This window comes from Scyliorhinus canicula, chromosome 2 (assembly GCF_902713615.1).
Source record: "Scyliorhinus canicula chromosome 2, sScyCan1.1, whole genome shotgun sequence".
In the NCBI taxonomy this organism is placed as follows: Eukaryota; Metazoa; Chordata; class Chondrichthyes; order Carcharhiniformes; family Scyliorhinidae; genus Scyliorhinus; species Scyliorhinus canicula.
The window spans coordinates 15,159,283-15,179,883 of NC_052147.1; the positions used below are offsets into that span (position 1 = coordinate 15,159,283).

Genomic DNA, 20,601 nt, shown 5'->3' on the forward strand with positions numbered 1-20,601 from the left:
GTGTTGTTTGAAGGCAGGTCCTTGGTTCATTCATCCTGTTTCCTGCGCGAATTATGGTTTCACCACTGCCTTCTACACTTTAGGCTGGGCTAGGAGGCAGACCCAAAATCTACCTCAGCCACAATGGGAATTTCTTTGTTAAATTAATTTACAACAAGGGCGGCACAGTGGTTAGCACTGCTGCCTCAAGGCACTGAGGACTCGATTTGATCCTGGCCCTGGGTCACCGTCCGTGTGGAGTTTGCACATTCTCTCCGTGTCTGCGTGGGTCTCACCCCCACAACCCAAAGAAATGTGCAGAGTAGGCGGATTGGCCACGCTAAATTGTCACTTAATTGAAATAAAAGTTAATTTATGAGATGTCAGTATCACTGGGCCATCTCATCGGGCATTTAAGTGTCAACGTCATTGGAGCCACATGTGGACCAGACCGGGGAACCAGATGGGTTTTTAATGACAAATCCACAAGGGTTCCTTTGATTTTTTATTTGAACTCAAATTCCCCGATCTGCCATGATGGGATTTGAACCGCAATCCCCAGAGCACTATCCTGGGTCTCTGGATTACTAGTCCAGTGTTAATACCAGCACACCCTTTAAACCCACAGGCATTATTCTCAATCACATCTGCACTTCAGAAATATATTGGAGTACATTTGCGGCGCGGGGGGGGGGGGGCTTAGAAACAAAGTGGTTTACAAAATGTTTTATTTATTCTTTGCGCACATTCCACAATTGGGTGACCCCACCACGTTAAGAATTGAGGCATGCCAGAAGTTGAACTAAATTCAACCCTTTAAAAGGTGCAGAATGAAGTAGCATCAGCTTAGTCCTATTTCTTACATGGTTTGGGTCCTCGATGAAGGACTTTATGATAAAATGTATCACTACCTCAAGTGCCTGCAATGTAAGAATAGTGTACTTGTTCGTAATTCCAATAACCCGAATGTGTCATTACATGTTTGTATGTAGTGTGTTTGATTACCTGGCTTACATGTGAAATTTTCAACACAAGGCACAACTGCAATTCAACAACTTGACTGGCCCCTTTGCATCCATTCAGACCACACCAGTTTCACACTGAACTGTGCTCCCAGTAACTGATACACACGCGGTCCAAAAACGACTATTTGAGCCTGGTGCCATTAAAGGCTTGGATTGTTTTCATGTTGATTTTAAGAGTATGGAGCTACTATAAAATATTCGATTTACAGCATGCAGTTACACTAAACCGTAAACGGGGCAGCACTATAAGTTTAATGAATTTGCCACGCCTGTTTGCATTTGAAATGTTTTCAAACTCACAGGATCGCCAAGAACCAGTTAGCTACACGTGTGCAGACACTGCAATGTGGCCTTGCACACCAATAAGAATTTGAATTCAAGACTTCCTTGCGCAACTTTGGGGCGAGGGTGATCCAACCTACTGGAGGGACCGACAGCTGCTGGGCCAGCCAGAGACAGTGTACAAGGAGGCACTCTTAAATAAAAGACCCAATAGACAAGGGCCCGGAAGGCGGAAACTCCAGCCCCACCCCCGAGTTTGGAACGCCTTGTCTGTAATGTTCAAAACGTGGTTTTAAAAGGAGTTTTCACAATAGCTCCAAGGAGCGTCACGGAAACCGCGCAATCCAAGTCCCACCCGATGGGGGGAGGAAAGAAAACACGAGTCTCAAAACAAAGATCAACTTTTTTTTTTAAAAAACCAACACAAACAAGGGCAAATAAATCAGAACCATTCATCTCCACCTTCCTCCTTGGATTATGCATTTGTCTTTTTTTAAAGTAGCAAATTCAGGACAGGATTCTAACAGGAAACAGATTTCCTTGTGTTTTTGTGTTTTTTTTTATAACAAGGAGACATACACTACATTACATAAATAACTAGTCTGCAAAGAGCATGCAATGCACAAACAGTAATTAAATTAAAGTTTGTATAACCGTAGTAAGGGCTCCAAGAGCAATACAAAAGTGCAAAGGTTAAGCAAATCGAAGACTGTAACAGAGTTGCCCTAACCAGTTTTTTTGTGGTGGGGGGTGGATAAAGAGAGAAAATACTTCTTAATACACTTTATAGGTTAATCGCAGGTAGTAGCTGCAACTTCATGGTGCAGGCAGGATTATCAAAAAATGGAGGAAAAAAACATATAAATTAAGGTGAGTTTTAAACTACTCATTCATTTTTTTGTATTGTTAATAGACCATTTATTTTAAACCCACACTGGTTGTACAGCACACAGGCGGATTTCAATTAAGCCTTTTTCTTTCGTCAAGGGAGGAAAGGATTTAACTGCTATCACCAGAATAATGTGAAAATAGCGCTCTGCAGTTGCTCAGTGAAATAATGTACACAGAATATTTTTTTAAAAAAGACAACTCGTGCTTCTCGGAGGGCATTAACCTCCCTCCAAAACAAACGATAGTGAAAACGAAAGACACTCCCCTAAACGTGTCGAGTGCCAAAATACAGGCCCCATTCCCCCTTAAATAAAACCCCATTGCCCGTTAGAGGGCCAAGAGCTCCACTTACCTAATGGTTGTAAATCTCTCCTGGAGATTGTCCTGAATGGAGTTACAATTTATCCTGGACGAGGAATAGAATGTTTTAAACCACCACACACAAATCAAGCTGCCCTCCAATTCTGGAGCAATATAGAAAGAAGTCTCTTTGGTCTGTAGTAAGAAGAAGTGTTCACTTGGCAACAGTTGCACCAATAAATGATGATGATAACATAGAAGATATTCTTTCTCTGGTGTCACGCGTGCTGTTTCCTCCCCTCTCCTCTCTCAAAGCTGGAGTTGAAAATAAATTAATCTTTTAGAGATGTGCACAAACTTAAGAGTCTCTCGCCCCTTCTCCTTGAACCTCCCTGTGGATCTGAAAGCTCTGTTTTTTAAAAGAAAAAAGTGCAGCAGGATGGTTTATTAAATAAAATCGTCTCCGTGCCTCCCGGACTGACTGTGGGTAGCTTTTTTTCCCCTCTCCTCGCTGCTGCTCGTCTTTTCCCTTCACACAAAAAATCTAACAACCGGTTGCAACCAGTTCTCACTGGGAGATTCCATCTTCATGTAGTCAGCCGGAAAAGGACGGAAACACACGAAGCTCCACCGAAAGCCCCGCCAATTCAAAACCCCTCATTTTTTTCCCCCCTCAGAAAATATATCCCGTTTTGCTAAATAAATTTATTGTTCCGGTCCAACATTTCATCCCCCCCCCCCCCCAAAGAATTTTTTAAAAAACCTTCCCAGTTACAATTTATGAGTTAGGTTTTAATCCACACACCCATTTCCCAAACCTGAAATACATGCTGAAATACATGTTGCATCTATTGCAAGACGAATACATGTGTATTTTTTTCATAAGTCACCTCATGAATGATGCAACTGATGGTGTGGTGGGAGTTCATTTGTTATTTTTCAGTCGCAGGTTTTTACCGCGCTACATTGTAGCAGCCGCCACAATTCCACACATGCAGACGGGTGTTTTTTCAGTCTTTTTTTTTGTTGTTGTTGCTGTTGGGGAAGGATTGCTTGGCCTTTTTGTAAAAAAATAATTATATATGTGCATCTAGTCTGTTCCAGTTTCATCCACTTCACTCTCTCTCTCGCTCCACCCGCGCAATCTATATAAGGGAACAATCACACCCCTCTCTTAGTCATGAATGGGACTCGTCACGAGTAACGCATAAACTGATTTTATAATGTTACGTTGGGAGGGGGAAAGGAAGGAAGGAAGGGGAAAGACTGGACTACATTCCACCTATTGCAGAAGCCTTTCTTTCTCTCTTCCCCAGGCGTGTTGTTTGCCATGAATCAGGAGTTTTTGTGCGGATTGGGGAAAGGGTCTGCACCTCTCTCGCTACCCCTGCAATGGAAAAGGAGCCTTTGCTGTGATTATTTTGTGAGGAGTTACTTGAAATTAAATGAAATGAAAATGAAAATCGCTCATTGTCACGAGTAGGCTTCAATGAAGTTACTGTGAAAAGCCCCTAGTCGCCACGTCCCGGCGCCTGTCCGGGGAGGCTGGTACGGGAATCGAACCGTGCTGCTGGCCTGCTTGGTCTGCTTTAAAAGCCAGCTATTTAGCCCAGTGAGCTAAACCAGCCCCTTGGTGTTGTCTCGAATGCTGGCGCTCAAACGCTGGCACGCCTCCGGAGATACCAATCGTCCGGGGTTATTCTAGAGTCTTCAGGAATCAATTACCCTTGCAGTCTGTTGTAGCAAATATAGAGGCATTAATCACAACTTGTAGGTTTTTTAAATTCTCTGATTGCTTTGCCTTTAGTTGCAACTTTTTTGGCGGGGGGGGTGGAATTGCTGAGTGGGTGGGGTTTTTGGGGACTGTGAGACACAAAGCTACCTAGACACACCCCCCCCCGCCCCCTTATCGCATGCTGCAGAGTGGGGTGAAAATGGTATCGCTTCCCGTACCAGCCTCCCCAAACAGACGACGAGGGTCTTCTCGCAATAACTTCATTTGAAGCCTACTTGTGACAATAAGCGATTTTCATTTCATTTCAAATACTAAGGATAACTGTTGCTTGGTTGTGCAACCCTCTCTTCATTCAAATGTGTTTTGATATGTTAATGCACCACAGTTTTTAAATGCGCACTTATTCAATGTGTTCTATATGAATCAACTAAAACTGTCCCTCTGTTGGGAATTAAACGAGAGACCAAAGTGCAATTTAAAAAAAAAATCATTTATGAGATGTGGACGTCACTGCTTAGGCCAGTATTTATTGTCCATCCCTTAAGAAGGTGATGGTGAGCTGGTTTCTTGAACCACTGTAGTCCATGTGGTGTAGGTACACCCACTGTGCTGTCAGGAAGGGAGTTCCAGGAATTTGACCCGGCCACAGTGAAGGAATGGTGATATATTTCCAAGTCGGGGTGGTGAATGACTTGGGGGTGGGGGTGGGGTTGGGGTTGGGGTGGGGTGGGGTGGGGGGGGGACTTCGGATCTCGGACCTCCAGGTGGTGGGGTTCCCAGGTATCTGCTGCTCTCAGGGCCGGCTCAAGGCACCGGCAATTCGGGCAGTCGCCCGGGGCGCCATGTGCTAGGGGCTCCGCGTAAAAGACTCGGGTCCCGCGCATGCGCAGTTGGGCCGGTGCCAACCAGCGCATGCGCGGTGGCCGCCCTCCCTCAGGCCGCCCCGCACAAACATGGCGGATGGATCCAGGCTCGCCGGTGGTCACTCCGCCCCCCCCCCCCTCGGGCTCACTCGGGCCCCCTCCGCCCCCCCCCCCTCGGGCCCCCTCCACCCCCCCCCCCCTCGGGCCCCCCCACGATCCCCCCCCCCCCCCCCGACCCCCCCCCCCCCCCCCCCCCCCCCCCCCGAAGGGCGCCGAAGTTCAGCTTGCCCGGGGCGCCAGCAACCCTAGGGCCGGCGCTGGATGCTCTTCTCCTAGATGGTAGTGGTTGTGAGTTTGGAAGGTGCTGCCTAAGGAACCTTGGCATGTTCCTGCAATCAGTGGCGGACTGGCCAGGGTGTCAGCTTGCCCGATGGCAAGTGGGCCCCTGATGAAGTGGGCCCCCTATATCAAATAAAAATGCAATAAAGAAACAAACACAGACAACTGCTTTAGTAATAAAAAGGAATAAGAAAAAAAAGAGAACAGGACACAAATAAGCAGTGCATGAAAAGGAACGAAGCAGGGGAGGTAGTGGAAGGATGTGGAATAGGGGGGCCCGGGTCGGGCATAATTAAGGAAATTCCATGTTTTCAGCAAGAGTGTGTGAATTTAAAGATAAAGTTACAATTCGTGATTTGAGATGGTCGGCAACTTCAAAGGAAAGAAGCAGTAGTCTTGGTTCAGCCGGTACATCGGTCCGGGGCCCGGAGAGCCAAGAACATAGAACATAGAACAGTACAGCACAGAACAGGCCCTTCGGCCCTCAATGTTGTGCCGAGCAATGATCACCCTACTCAAACCCACGTATCCACCCTACACCCGTAACCCAACAACCCCCCCCTTAACCTTACTTTTTAGGACACTACGGGCAATTTAGCATGGCCAATCCACCTAACCCGCACATCTTTAGACTGTGCGAGGAAACCGGAGCACCCGAAGGAAACCCACGCACACACGGGGAGGACGTGCAGACTCCGCACAGACAGTGACCCAGCCGGGAACTGAACCTGGGACCCTGGAGCTGTGAAGCATTTATGCTAACCACCATGCTACCATGCTGCCTAAAAGGGGCCCGTGAATCTCTGAAGGGCCCTTAAAAATTATCATTAATTAGAAAAATAAATCTCCAACTTCTTTCCTGAGATTTGTATTCTAACTTAATAAAATATAATTGTTTTTAAAAAGAGCAATACCAAATACAAATGCAATAAAGAAGCAAACAAATAATCACTCAGTGTATGAAGGAACAAAGCAGTGTTAAACGGATGTGAAAAGGAGTGGGCGGGGGGGGGGGGGGCTGGTTCACCCGGGTCGGACATAGTTGGAAATCCACGTTTTCAGCAAGAGTGTGTGAATTTAATGATAAAGTTACAGTTCGAGATTTGAGATGGTCAGCAACTTGAAAGGATATCAAGCAGTACATAGGGTCATGAGGTCACTGAAACAGAGAAGCGGTACCTTTGACCGTGAATCATGAGGTCAAAGATATTGAAGTGATAAGCCATGATCGGTAAACTCAAAGGGTTGCGACTTGTAACACTACACTGGTATCAAATTGGACATGTTAACTTTGGTCGTGGGACAATTCTTAATGTCTTACTATAGTCGGACCAAACTTCTAAGTTTCAACAGTTGTTTCAGTTGCTTGCTGGTGTGAACACTGGACAGTGGATTGTCTCCTCTTCTGAAGCTGCATAGGCCACAGTAGTATTGACTAATGAACATAGCCTATTGAAGTGTAAGTAAGTTATTTTATATTTTTTATCAAGTAGGGGTTTATCTGGCGTTCCTTCAAGTTATTCTTGCAATCATCAATATTCATTTTTCCCAATGTGGGCTATTTTTAATTAAGTTTTTATTTCAGGAATATTACCCCTACCAGCATGGAAAAGAAAAAGCATAAATCTAAGTCACTAAAACGCAAAGAACAAAAGGAAGCAGAAAGGAAGGAATCAGCCAAGCGATGCAGGCCTATTACAGAGTTTACAATACCACAAGCACAATCCACATCAATATCCAGTTCTGCAACAAATAATCAAGAAGCAATAAACAATGCTCATGGTGATGATGCAATGACATGCGAGTTACAAGAACAGAGATGAGCTACTTTGAATGTAGAGACAAATACAAGTGCATCCATTACTAATCAACCCAGGCCCAATATTTCTTCTGGCTTCCTTGTTCCGGTATCTGTACTGCCTGTAGTTGCAACATCTGAACACATAGCTTCAACTAGTGACAGGGAATCAGATATTCCTTCAAGCATAAATGACTTGGTTTCTGAAGCACATCCTGTAAATGAACCTACGCAAGAAAATGAAAGATCAATTACTGGAATCTTCCAATATCCATCACGAGCAAAGCTAAAACAGTTTTTTGCTGAACATCCACTTCAGCCACTTGATGATCTGCCATTTGATGCTTGTTTGTATGAGAGGAAAATTATGAATGACTCAGTCCCAAGAAAATGGCTAACACATAACAAAGAAAATAGATGCTTATATTGTTCATACTGCTTAGCATTTGATTTTCCCAACACTTGTAATCCATCAACGTTTGTACGTGGCTTTAGTGACTACCTTAGATAAATTTTTTGCAGCATCACTAATTAAAAGGAAAGAAGAAGTATTGAAGCAGAGAAGTATTGTCATGAGGATTATAGACATCATAAAGATGTTAGGCAAGCAAGCACTTCCTTTTCGAGGTCACAGAAATGAATCGGCCTACACTCTAGATAATGAGGTTCTGAATCATGGCAATTTTTTAGCTACAGTGCAGTTGATGGCAAAATATGACCCCATTATGGCAGCTCACGTTTCTGCAGTGCAAAACAAGTCTAAACAAAGAATCAAACGATTAGAGCAACAAGGAAAGGCTCAAAGTAAAGGCCGTGGTGGACTTGTTACATACCTGAGTAAAACAACTATAAACATGTTAATCAAAATTATGAAGAATATGATACAAGAAAGAATTAGTCATGAAGTTTCTCAAGCAAAATATTATTCTATTCAGGTTGATTCAACACAAGATAATTCATCCATCAATCAGTTTAGCATTATTATTCGGTATGTGCTTAAAGGTATTATCTGTGAGCGACTACTTTCAGTTGTGCCAAGTAACGATGGTACAGGACAGGGACTTTTTGATCTATTGATTGAAACATTACAGCATCTTAAAATTGACCCCCAAAAATGTTTATTTGATAGCACAGATGGCGCTGCAAGCTACCATGGCCAGTATAATGGTTTACAAAGTAAAATTGCTGATGTGGCTGATCAACATGTTCATATATGGTGCTATGCCCATGTCTTGAATTTGGTGATAACTGAAACAACAAAATGTTTTGTGCCTGCAGTTTCTTTTTTCAATTTGCTCCAAAATATAGCAACTTTTGTGAAAGCATCATACAAGAGAATGGCTGTATGGGTAGAAGTTGTTGGAAAACATCTAGGTCAAGAAAAAATGAAACGATTAAAGCTAATTGGTGAGACTAGATGGTCAGGAAAATCCAATGCAGCAACAACTATATTTGGACGTTTTGATGATGCCGCTGCCAGTACTTTCGTAAATCTATTGACATGCTTATCAATGATACAAGATTCAGAAAAGTTTGATGCAAAAACAAAACATGAAGCAAATGTTTTACTTCAAAGTCTTCTAAAGTTTGAAACCATATTGACAGCATTTACTTGTATATATTTGAAACTACAACCCCGTTATCAACAGACAAGTGGTTTAGATATGTTTACTGCATGGAGTTTGGTAGATTCAGCTACAACAAAGTTGAAGGAACAGACAAGAACATTTGATAACATTCACAGCAAGGCTTTGGAATTTGTAAATAAATGTAATGACAGGATTTCACAGATGAATATGGGTGAAAATCAAACATTGGAAATTGATGCGTTGGAAACAGCATTGCCAGTTAAGAGGCAGTGGAAGAAGAAAATAATTGGCAGATGAGCTTATTGATGATGAAAGAAATTCCTCAGATTCTCTAGCTGATTTTTGAGTAAATGTGTTTAACCTAATAATGGATTGCATTGTCCAGTCACTAGAATCACGCTTTGTACAACACAAACAGTTGGCTAAAGATTTGTCCTGCTTGGACCCAGCAAAGTTTAAAACTATTGCAGAGAAGGGCCTTGAAGATGAAGCATTGGAAGGTATTATTAAGCTGTTTCCACAAATCAGCAAAGATCAAGTAATATTGGAATTGTTTTCTTTTGCTTCAAACTTTGATGTATTAAAGCTATTGCTTAATGATGGTGAGAATATGGATTCCAGTTGCAACAATTGTAAAATTTGCAGCACTTGCCCATCGTGTGTACTAAAAATTCTGGCATCCAACAGACTTCATGGCAAGGCATATGATAACCTTTATGAACTTTATAAAGTCATCTGCACACTATCAGTTACTCAAGTCCAATGTGAGAGGACATTTTCAAAGCTAAAGATCATAAAAACAAGGTTAAGAAATTCGCTGTCTGAGGAGAATTTGGAATCATACATGTTGCTATCCATTGAAAAGGAATTGTTAGATGAATTGGATGCAGAAGCAATTATTGGCAGATTTGCACAATCATCTAGCGAACACAAACGATTGCTCTTAATATAGTGGACTGCATGCAATGCTCTATTGTGCTTTTGAACTATCTGTTAATGTGTAAATTGTGCAGTAAACTATTTTAAAATATCAACCAATTACTTAAAATTTAAAAAAATTAAAAATTCAATTATAACATTCTGTATTTACATTTGGTATCTACTGCCAGTAATATGTACAGTACATGTACACTGTAATGACTAAGAAATACACATTTTTTCCACAAAAATTTTAATTGCACCCTTTTTTCCATATGTATTTTTTGAAAATTTTATTTATTCGTTATGAAAATTAAATGATAGCATTGTAGTTGTGGGTGGGCCCCCTTTGTCTCCTGGCAACCAATATTTTTAGACCCAGTCCACCACTGCCTGCAATGCATCTTGTAGATGGTACATAGGGCTGCCACGTCGGTGGAAGAGGGACTGAATGTTTGAGGAAGAAGTAGCAATCAAGTGGGCTGCTTTATCCTGGATGGTGTTGAGCGTCTTGAATGTTTGGAACTGCACCCATCCATGCAAGTAGAGAGTATTCCATTACACTCCTGGCTAGTGCCTTGTAAATGGCGGACAGACTTTGGGGGGGTCAGGGGTAAGTTACACGCCATAGGATTCCTAGTCTTTGACCTGCTCTGGTAGCCACAGTATTAATATGGCTAGTCCAGTCAATTTTCTGATCAATGGTAACCCCTAGGATGTTAACTGTGGGGGTTCAGCAATGGTAATGCTATTGAATGTCCAAGGGTGTTGGATAGATCCTCTCTTGTAGGAGATGGTCATGCCTGGCACTTGTGTTGCACAAATGTAACTTGCCGCTTGTCAGCCCAAGCTCGGATATTGTCCAGGTCTTGCTGCATTTGGACATGGCCTGCTTCATTATCTGAGGAGTCGTGAATGGTGCTGAACACTGTGTAGTCATAGACATATTTCATACAGTGGAGAAGGAGGCCATTCGGCCCATCGAGACTGCACCGACCCACTTAAGCCCTCACTTCCACCATATCCCCTAACCCAATAACCCATCCTAACCTTTTTGAACACTAAGGGCAATTTAGCATAGCCAATCCACCTAAACTGCACGTCTTTGGACTGTGGGAGGAAACCGGAGCACCCGGAGGAAACCCACGCAGACATGGGGAGAACGTACAGACTCCGCACAGACAGTGACCCAGCGGGGAATCAAACCTAGGACCCTGGTGCTGTGAAGCCACAGTGCTAACCACTATGCTACCATGCTGCCCACCTCTGCAAACATCCCCACTTCTGACCTTATCATGGAAGGACGGGAGGTCATTGATAAAGCAGCTGAAGATGGTTGAACCTAGGACACTAACCTGAAGAACTCCTGCAGTGAGGACCTGGAGCTGAGATGATTGACCACCAACCACAACCATCTTTGTGTCAGGTATGACTCCAACCAGAGGAGAATTTTCCTTCTGATTCTCATTGTCTCCATTTTAGCTAGGACTCCTTGATGCCATACTTCGTCAAATGCTGCCTTGCTGTCAAGAGCAGTCACAGTCACTCTCACCTCACCTCTGGCATTCAACTCTTTTGTCCATGTTTGAAACAAGGCTGTATTGTGTAATGGGTCAGGAGCTGAGTGACCCTGGCAGAACCCAAACTAAGCGTCAGTGAGCGGGCTATTGCTGAGTAAGTGACATCTGTGATGCTAGGGACCTCCTGAGGAGACCAAGCTGGATTATCCACACGGCACTTCTAGCTGAAGATTGTTGCAAATGCTTCAGCCTGGTCTTTTGCACAGATGTGCAGTGCTCCTCCATTATTGAGGATGAGAATATTTGTAGGGATTCCTCCTCTAGTGAGTTTTTCATTGTCCACCACCATTCATGGCTGGATGTGGCAAGGCTGCAGAGCTTAGATCTGATGCGCTCATTGTGGAATCGCTTAGCTCTGTCTATTAATTGCAGCTTATGCTGTTTGTCACACAAATAGTCCTGTGTTGTAGCTTCACCAGGTTGATACCTAATTTTTAGGAATGCCTGGAGCTGCTCCTGGCATGCTGTCCTGCACACTTCATTGAACCAGAGTTGATCCCTCTGGCTTGGTGGTAATGGTAGAGTGCTGGATATGCCGGGCCATGAGGTTGCTGATTGTGGTTGAGTACAATTCTGCTGCTGATGATGGCCCACAGCACCTCATGGATCCCTAGTCTTGAGTTGCCAGATCTGTTCGAAGTCTAATCCATTTAGCACGGTAGTAGTGCCACACATGACGATGGAGGGTATCCTCAATGTGAAGATAGGACTTTGTCTCCACAAGGACCGTGTGGTGGTCACTTCTACCGACACTGTCATGGACAGATGCATCTGCAGCAGGCAGATTGGTGAGGATGAGGTTAAGTATGTTTTTCCCTCTTGTTGCTTCATTCACCACCTGCTGCAGTCCAAGTCTAGCAGCTATGTCCTTTCGGACCAAGCCAGCTTGGTCTGTGGTGGTACTACAAAGCCAATCTTGTTGATGGACATTGAAGTCCCCCATCCAGAGTATATTTTGCGCCCATGCCATCCTCCGTGTTTCCTCCAACCAGGGGCTGGTTTAGCTCACGAGGCTAAATCGCTGGCTTATAAAGCAGACCAAGCAGGCCAGCAGCACGGTTCAATTCCCGTACCAGCCTCCCCGGACAGGCGCCGGAATGTGGCGACTAGGGGCTTTTCACAGTAACTTCATTGAAGCCTACTCGTGACAATAAGCGATTTTCATTTCATTTCATTTTCAAATGGTGTTAAACCTGGAGGAGTACTGATTCATCAGCTGATAGTGGGTGGTACGTGGTAATCAGCAGGAGGCTTCCTTGCCCCTTGTTTAAGCCATGAGACTTTACGGGGTCCAGAGACTATATTGAGGACTCCCAGGGCAACTCCCTCCTGACTGTATACCACTGTGCCGCCACCTCTGCTGTGTCTGTCTTGTTGGTGAGTTTGTCTTTGCGTTTTGTAGCAGTTGAATACAACTGAGTGGCTTGCTCGGCCATTTCGGAGGACACTTAAGAATCAACCACAAATATACTTTTGCATAGAATATATCTGAACCTACCCAGGTCATTGTGATATTGCCTTTGTATTTTTTAATTGCAATCCATCTAGTGAGAATTTTTAATTGAAATACCCTACTTCCACTTCACGTTAAACTTGTGCAAGAGAAATGCTTTTTGGTGCCAATCCTGAAAAATAAACTTGCCCTTCTAGTCCCTGAACTTGAGCCAAATTTCATCTCAGTGGGTAGGACTCGTGCCTCTGAGTCACAGAGTTGTCAGTTCATTTCAGGGACTTGAGCACAACATCTAGGCTGACACTTCAGTGCCAGCATTGAGGGAGTTGTTGTCTTTTAGATGCAACATTAAACTGAGGTCTTGTCTGTTCCGCCAAGTGGACACAAAAGCTCCATAACAGCATTTGCAAGAAGAACAGCAGAGCACCTCCCTGTCTCGTGACCAATATTTATTCATCAACCAAGCCTAAAAAAACAAGCGGTGCAGTCATTATTCCATTGATGTGTGTGGGCACCCTTATTGTGTTAAAATTGGCTGTCGTCTGCTACTTTACAAAAGTGACCACACTTCATTGGGTGTCAAGTGCTTTGAGAACTCCTGAGGTAATTAGAGCCATTACTGTATGAATGCAAGTCTTTCTTTCTTGCCCCTTTGACTCGCTTCACTAACGAATTGAATATTTCTCTTTAGAGCATACTCTGAGGAAACTCTGAATCTGAGGTTCATCTGTACGCCAAAAAACACTCCCTTTACCTTGGAAGCCTGTCCACCTCCCTAGGCATAGTGTGGGTAGAAAGAAAAAACTGGCATTATATTTATATTGTTATTCATTCATGGAAAGAGAGGTAAGGCCATCCTAAATTACCCTTCCGAAAGTGCTGAGCTGGCTTATTGAAGTCCAACAGTTCGTGAGCTTAGGGTACTTCCACGGAGCTGTTAGGTAAGGAGTCCCAGAAGTGCAGCATGGTGACCCAGTGGTTAGCACTGCTGCCTACGGCGCTGAGGACCCAGGTTTGATCCCAGCCCTGGGTCACTGTCTGTGTGGAGTTTACACATTCTATCCGTGTCTACGTGGGTTTCACCCCCACAACCCAAAGATGTGCAGGCTAGGTGGATTGGCCACGCTAAATTGCCCCTTAATTGGAAAAAAATGACCAGGTACTCTAAATTTATTTTTTTTAAAAGGTAAGGAGTCCCAGGATTTTGATCCAGTGGCAGCGAAAAAATGGTGCCATATTTCCAAATCAGGACAATGTGTGACATAGATGTAAACTTGCTGGTGGTGGCTGCTGCCTTTGTTCTTCTAGATGCAGAGATGAGGGATTTGGGAGGTGTTGTTATAGGAGCCTTAACAAATTGCTGCAGTGCACTTGGTATCTGATACACACTGTATACGATACACACTGCTGCCGCTGTGCACCAGTAGGCAACTGCTTTGTCCTGGACGGTGTCAAGTTTCTTGAGTATTGTTGGAGCTGCTCATATCCAGGTAAGTGGAGAGTCACGTGTACATTGCAGGTCAAGGAAAAACGTTGGGAAGTCAGGAGGTAAGTTACTCACCACAGAATTTCCAGCCTTCTTCCTGCTCTTGTAGCCATAGTGTTCGTGCAGTTGGTCCAGTAAAATATCTGGTAATAGTGGCCTCTAGAATGTTGAAGGTCTTTGATTTAGCAATGGTAATGCCACTGAATGTTAAAGGAGATTGTTGACCACTTGCTTCTTGAGAAATGGCCATTACCTTGTGTGGCATAAATGATAGTTCTCATTTATCAGCCCAAGCCTGAATCAAACCTGTCCCAGGCTTACTGCACGTGGACATGGACTGCTTTGGTGTCTGAGGAGTTGCTATGGTTGTTTATTTTTATAACTTTAGAGTGCCCAATTCATTTTTTCCAATTAAGGGGCAATTTAGCGTGGCCAATCCACCTAGCCTGCACATCTTTTGGGTTGTGGGGGCGAAACCCATGCAATCACGGGGGGGGGAATGTGCAAACTCCACACGGACAGTGACCCAGAGCCGGGATTGAACCTGGGGCCTCGGCGCCATGAGGCCACAGTGCTAACCCACTGCGCCACCGTGCTGTCCCCAGGAGTTGCAGATGTAACTGAACACTGTGCAACCATTAGCAAACATTCCTCTGTTGACCATATGGTGGAGGGGAAAGTCATTGACGAAGCAGCTGAAGACGGTTGGACCTAGGACAATGCCCTGAGGAACCCCTGCAATGATGTTCTGTTGCTGAGATGTTAGGGGTTTCCCCCTTGAGTCCCATTTACTTCAATTTTGCCGGGATTCTTTGATACCACAATTTGTCAAATGCTGCCTTGATGTCAAAGACCGTCATTCTTCCCTCCTGAGTTCAGCTCTTTAGTCCATGTTCGGTCCAAGGCTGTAATAGAATCTGGAGCCAAATGGTCCTAATCAGAACCTAAACTGATAATTGATGGGCAGGTTGTTGCTGATGATCCCTTACAGATGATTGAGAATAGGCTGATGTGGTGGTAACTGAACAGATCTAATCAGTCCTACATTTTGTGGAGATGACATATCTCGGTGACTTTCCACTATCTGGGGTAGATGTCTGTGTTGTAGCTGTACTGGAACAGCTTGGCTAGAGGTGCAGGTAATTCTGGAGCACAAGTATTCAGCACTACAGCCGTTGATGTTATTTGAGTTCCCGACTTCGCTGTATGCAGTGCCTTCACCCTTTTTTTATATTGTGTGGAATGAATCAAATTGGCTGAAGACTGGCATCTGTGATGATGGGGACCTCAGCAGGAGGCCAAGATCCACTTGTCACTTCTGCCTGAAGATGGTTACTGATGCTGCATCTTGTCTTTTGTTGCTCGTTTTACTGGAGTGTATTAACACGCCTCCGTTTAAAGGCCGTGTGCTTAACACTACTATGGCTCTGTGTATGTAATTATGCTCAGGAGTCGCCAGGTGCTGTATTTAGACACCTCACAAGTATATCAAGGTCAGGTTCAAAGTAATAAATCTGTACACCGATTAGTAAGTCCAAACGATTGATATTTATTATGACAAATATAATAAATACACATGCATACGCTAAAGAGACTAACTTACTTCTAATACTAAACAACTAAAATACTTATCTAGACAGGAACAGGCAAGGTCAGGGAGCAAGGCCTTCGTCCCATTCTTGGTCTGCAACTCTCAGGTACTTAAAGTTGTCAGGATCTAGCAAGGTCTGGATCACGTAGCGATCGTTGTATTGGCACTTACAGTTCGATGGCTGATGGCTCAACGGCTGGTGATGGAACTGGAGTCAGGATGCGATGTAGCAGCAAAGCAGAGCCGGAGCGACAAAACAGACCGAACCATGTGCGGGGTCTACTTTTATAGTCCCTAGAAGTCCGTGCCCCTTCGGGGCGGGCCTTTTACCTGCCATGTATCGATTGGGCCTTTCCCAATCGATATCTTCCAAACCCTCCCAATCTGAGGGTCGTTTCTCGATGGGTGGGCTGTCCCTATGGTTCTTTGTGTTGGATATAGTGGTGCCGTTCTGTCTGGGCGTCTACTCAAAAGTATCCATTCATACTTAAATGTTTCTATTGTGTGGGGTCTGGATCTGGATCACCTCATTACTATGTAGATCTTGTTGCCATTTACACCTTTGGCTGAAACTCTGCACCTGGCCACAAACTGGTTTCTGTACGCGCAGAATGCTAATTAGTCTTCTGCAAACTGCTTGTCCTTGCTAAGACTGTTTTTCCCTGCAGCCTTAGCAGTTCTCCATTTTGTAGCCCAGTGTCCATCTTAGGTGGCAACACTTTAGTGGCCAAGTGCTGGGATCTGCCATTATTGAGAGTAGGAATGTTCATTGAGTCTCATCCTCCCATTAGTTGTTTAATTGTCTACCATCATTCTTGGGCATTGAATTCTGCCACTCAGTGTATATTCTGTGCCTTTGCCATCCTCAATACTTCTTCCAAGTGGTGTACAACTTGGAAGAGTATTGATTCATTAGCTGAGGGAGGGCAGAATGTGGTAATCAGCAAGAGGTTTCCTTACCCATGTTTGACATGATGCAATGAGATTTCCTGGCATACAGAGTCAATGTTGGGGTCTCCCAGAGCAACTCCTTCCTGACTGTATATCACTGTGCTACCAAGTCTGGTAGGTCTGTCCTGCCGTTGGGATAGGACATGTCCAGGGATAGTAATGGAGGAGTCTAGGATGTTGGCTGTATGGTATGATTTGGTGAGTCAGTCTGTGGAACAGCTGTCCCATTTTGAGACCCAAAAGGATTTTGCATGCTTGATTGGGTCTGCCATTGTTGTTGCTGATGCCTTGCTTGATTGGTGCCAGGTGGTCCTTCTTGTGTTATTCTTACTCAACTTTTTCATTGTGGCTTGCAGTCAAGGACAAAGCTATAGTGATATCATGGTTGTGTTGTAATTCATCGACTGACCACTAGGAGTCTCATTAGTATACAAATTAATGTTAGAGTCAGGTGACCTCAGACTGTCTAGGGAGCTGGAAGAGTGTTTGCTTGTGCATGTTCATACTGTTATTTGTCTGTTGTTTTGTATATATTTGACCCACAGTTAATGTTAATAAATCATTTATAGCTTTAGCTACAAGTGTTCTTGTAATATAAATCAAGCCATCTGACAAGAACATTACATGGCACCAGGGTTGGATCGTATTAAACACTGAGAAAAACTATCAGCCTGCCACGAGGTCCACAGGGATTTGAAGATTTTGCAGATTACAAGAATGAACCACATGGAGTCATTGAAGCCACCAATGAGTCGCAGATAATGTGGACAGCAACTGGTGTGTGTTTAAACAACAATTTAATCTGTTTCTTACTGCAGTAAATTTAAGAGGTCAATCAGATTTGCGTACGGTAGCGATGCTCCTAACAGTGGCAGGGCCCAAAGAAATTGCTATGTTTAATATGTTTAAATTTGCAAACGATGAAGATAGTAATAATTTTAACAAAATAATTTGAAGATTTGATGAAAATTACACCTCCAGAAAGAATGAAATTTATGAAATCTGTGTTTAGATCATGTTTGCAGAGGGCAAAAGAGTCCATAGACCATAGTCATCGCTGATTTAAAGTTAAAAACTAAAGCCTGTAATTTTTCTGCGGTTGTTTGGTGTGAATGAAAATAAGCTGAGGGAACAGTTGCTGAGGGAATTGGAGCTGTCTTTGGAACAAACAGTTCAGATTTGTCAGGCTCACGAGCTAGCAGCACAACATTCTGAAATGTTTCTCAGTATTGGCGGCGTCCTCTTGGAGGAAAGCACTCCGGTTGCTGCCCTTTTTCCAAAAAGGCGGGATACTTCCGAAAAAAGGCGGGAAAGTACTTTCAGCTCCTCGCAAACCAATAAACAGGTTAAAAGATCAGGACAAGTATTTCTGTGTAAAAGATGTGGTCAAAGGCATAAATTAAGGCAGTGTTCAGCTTTGGCAAGTTTTGTTCCAGATGCTAAGGAAAGAATCACTTTGCTCAGAATAGTTACTCTAAGCTCAGACCCAGATCAGTCAGCACAGTGGAAGACACACCCTCCAGTGATGAAACATCATTGTTTGTTGGAGTAATAACAGAGATGAATAATTGTTTGGAGACAACAACATTTCTCCAGCACTTAAAAAAAAAATGGAAACTGATGCACCATGAGGACAAATGGCTGCTACCACTTGAAGTGAATGGTACAGTGGTCCAATTGAAGTTAGACACTGGTGCCAAAGCCAATTTAATCAGCATGACTGATTTTAAAAATCTAAATTCAGCCGATTAGAAGAAATCACAAGATATCTCTGAGAGATTATAATGGTTCAAGCATTAAACGTTATGGTGCTTGTGACCTGAGTGTGGTGTTGAAGAACACAGTTTATTCTGGCCCATTCTATATTGTATGCAAGGGCTTTGATACATTATTAGGTGATCAGTCCTATGATGAATTAGGTCTAGTGCAGTTGGTATATAGCATCCACAAAAGATTGGATAAACAGCCAACGGTTCTGAGAACATTATCAGCAAATTCAGCAACATGTTCACTGATTTTAGTGCACTACCATTCACCAATGAGATACAATTTACCTAAAGCAATAATTAAAACTATTAGTAGTAGTGATATTGCTGAAGATATAGATCTGCATCTCTTTAAAATTAAAACATTTTTTTTAGAGTACCCAGTTATTTTTTTTCACACATAAGGGGCAATTTAGCGTGGCCAATCCACCTACCCTGCACATCGTTGGGTTGTGGGGTGAGACCCACGCAGACACAGGGAGAATGTGCAAACTCCACACGGACAGTGACCCAGGGCTGGGATCAAACCTGGGTCCTCGGTGCTGTGAAGCAGCAGTGCTAACCACTGTGCCACCGTGCCGCCTCGTCAATCTCATACCACCGTATCAGATAGAAAACCACAAGTTATCAAGCAGATAGATTAACCTATCAATGGGATAAATTCCATGGTATGTGTGATACAAAAAAATGGTGATGTTCGTATAGGCATGGATCCCAAAGATCTTAACGATAAAAAGTGTACATATAGTGAAACAATCATTACAGAAAGCAATGGACAGCCAACCTGATCCATATCTCGTGAAATCACGTTACAAAGCATTACCATTGTCACATGGTGCATTGCCAGCAGGATTACTCATGAATAGAAGGTTGCAAACCATACACTTCCAAACTTGGAAAGGAAGGAGGAGTACTGCAGGAAATGTAAAACATTAAACCAAAACAAAAGCAGTTCTGTGATACAGTGTCGAGAACTTTACCACCTCTGAGTAGGGCAGCACGGTAGCACAGTGGATAGTGCTTTTGCTTCACGGCTCCAGGGTCCCAGGTTCGATTCCCGGCTTGGGTCACTGGCTGTGTGGAGCACGTTCTCCCCCTGTCTGCGTGGGTTTCCTCCGGGTGCTCCGGTTTCCTCCCACAAGTCCCGAAAGACGTGCTGTTAGGTCATTTGGACATTCGGAATTCTCCCTCTGTGTCCCCGAAACAGGTGCTGGAATGTGGTGACTAGGGGCTTTTCACAGTAACTTCATTGCAATATTAATGTAAACCTATTTGTGACAATAAAGATTATTATTATTAGAAGGGCGACACGTGGCTAGCACTGGGACTACGGCGCTGAGGACATGGGTGTGAATCCCGATCCTGGGTCACTGGCCGTGTGGCGTTTGCACATTCTCCCCGTATCTGCGCGAGTTTCACACCCACAACCCAAAGATGTGCTGGTTAGGTGGATTGGTCACACTCATTTGCCCCTAAATTGTAAAAAAAAATAATTGGGGACTCTAAATTTATTTTTCTTTAATTATTATTAGTGATGACATTGCGAGAATAGATGATTCAGGCAGTTGGTCGAGAATAGCCATTGTACTTGAAGAAGTAGCAACTCATTCCTACAATGTACAGACAGAGGAAGGGCTGGTTTTAAGGTGAAATCGTCACTCAAGGGTTGGTTTTAGGAAAAAATCGTCGCGCACTCTTGAAAACCAGAGAAGACTTTCACAACAACGTGATGGCTGATGAATCAATGCCAGAATCAACATCATCTGCAGTGTTAGATAGTTCAGCAGTTCCTGAGCTTGCGAACATTGTCATGGAGAACATTGAATGTACAAGTTCTGAGCAGCAAGATCAAACTTTGAGAAGATCAACCAGAGTCGCAAGAAAACCTGATTGACTCAATTTGTAGATTTGGACTATTTGTACATTCTATGCTTGCTGTTCTTGTGTGTGTGTGTGTGTGTGTATGTGTATATATTTGTTAAACTAGTTTTAAAAATTAAAAACAAATTAATATTGTTAGAGTCACAGGATAATGATATCACATGTAAATATACT

The 20,601-nt window shown here is 43.6% G+C and overlaps 1 protein-coding gene across 1 annotated transcript in view; it reads right to left on the minus strand.

Annotated features, from left to right (window-relative positions):
* The window catches only part of LOC119962503 (exportin-1-like), a 56,969-nt gene extending 53,891 nt beyond the window's left edge, over window positions 1-3,078 (minus strand). Inside the window, exon 1 of the mRNA XM_038790449.1 lies at window positions 2,530-3,078. The gene's annotated coding sequence lies outside the window, so the exon portion shown is untranslated. The remainder of the gene's footprint in view (window positions 1-2,529) is intronic.
* Window positions 3,079-20,601: the final 17,523 nt, after the last annotated feature.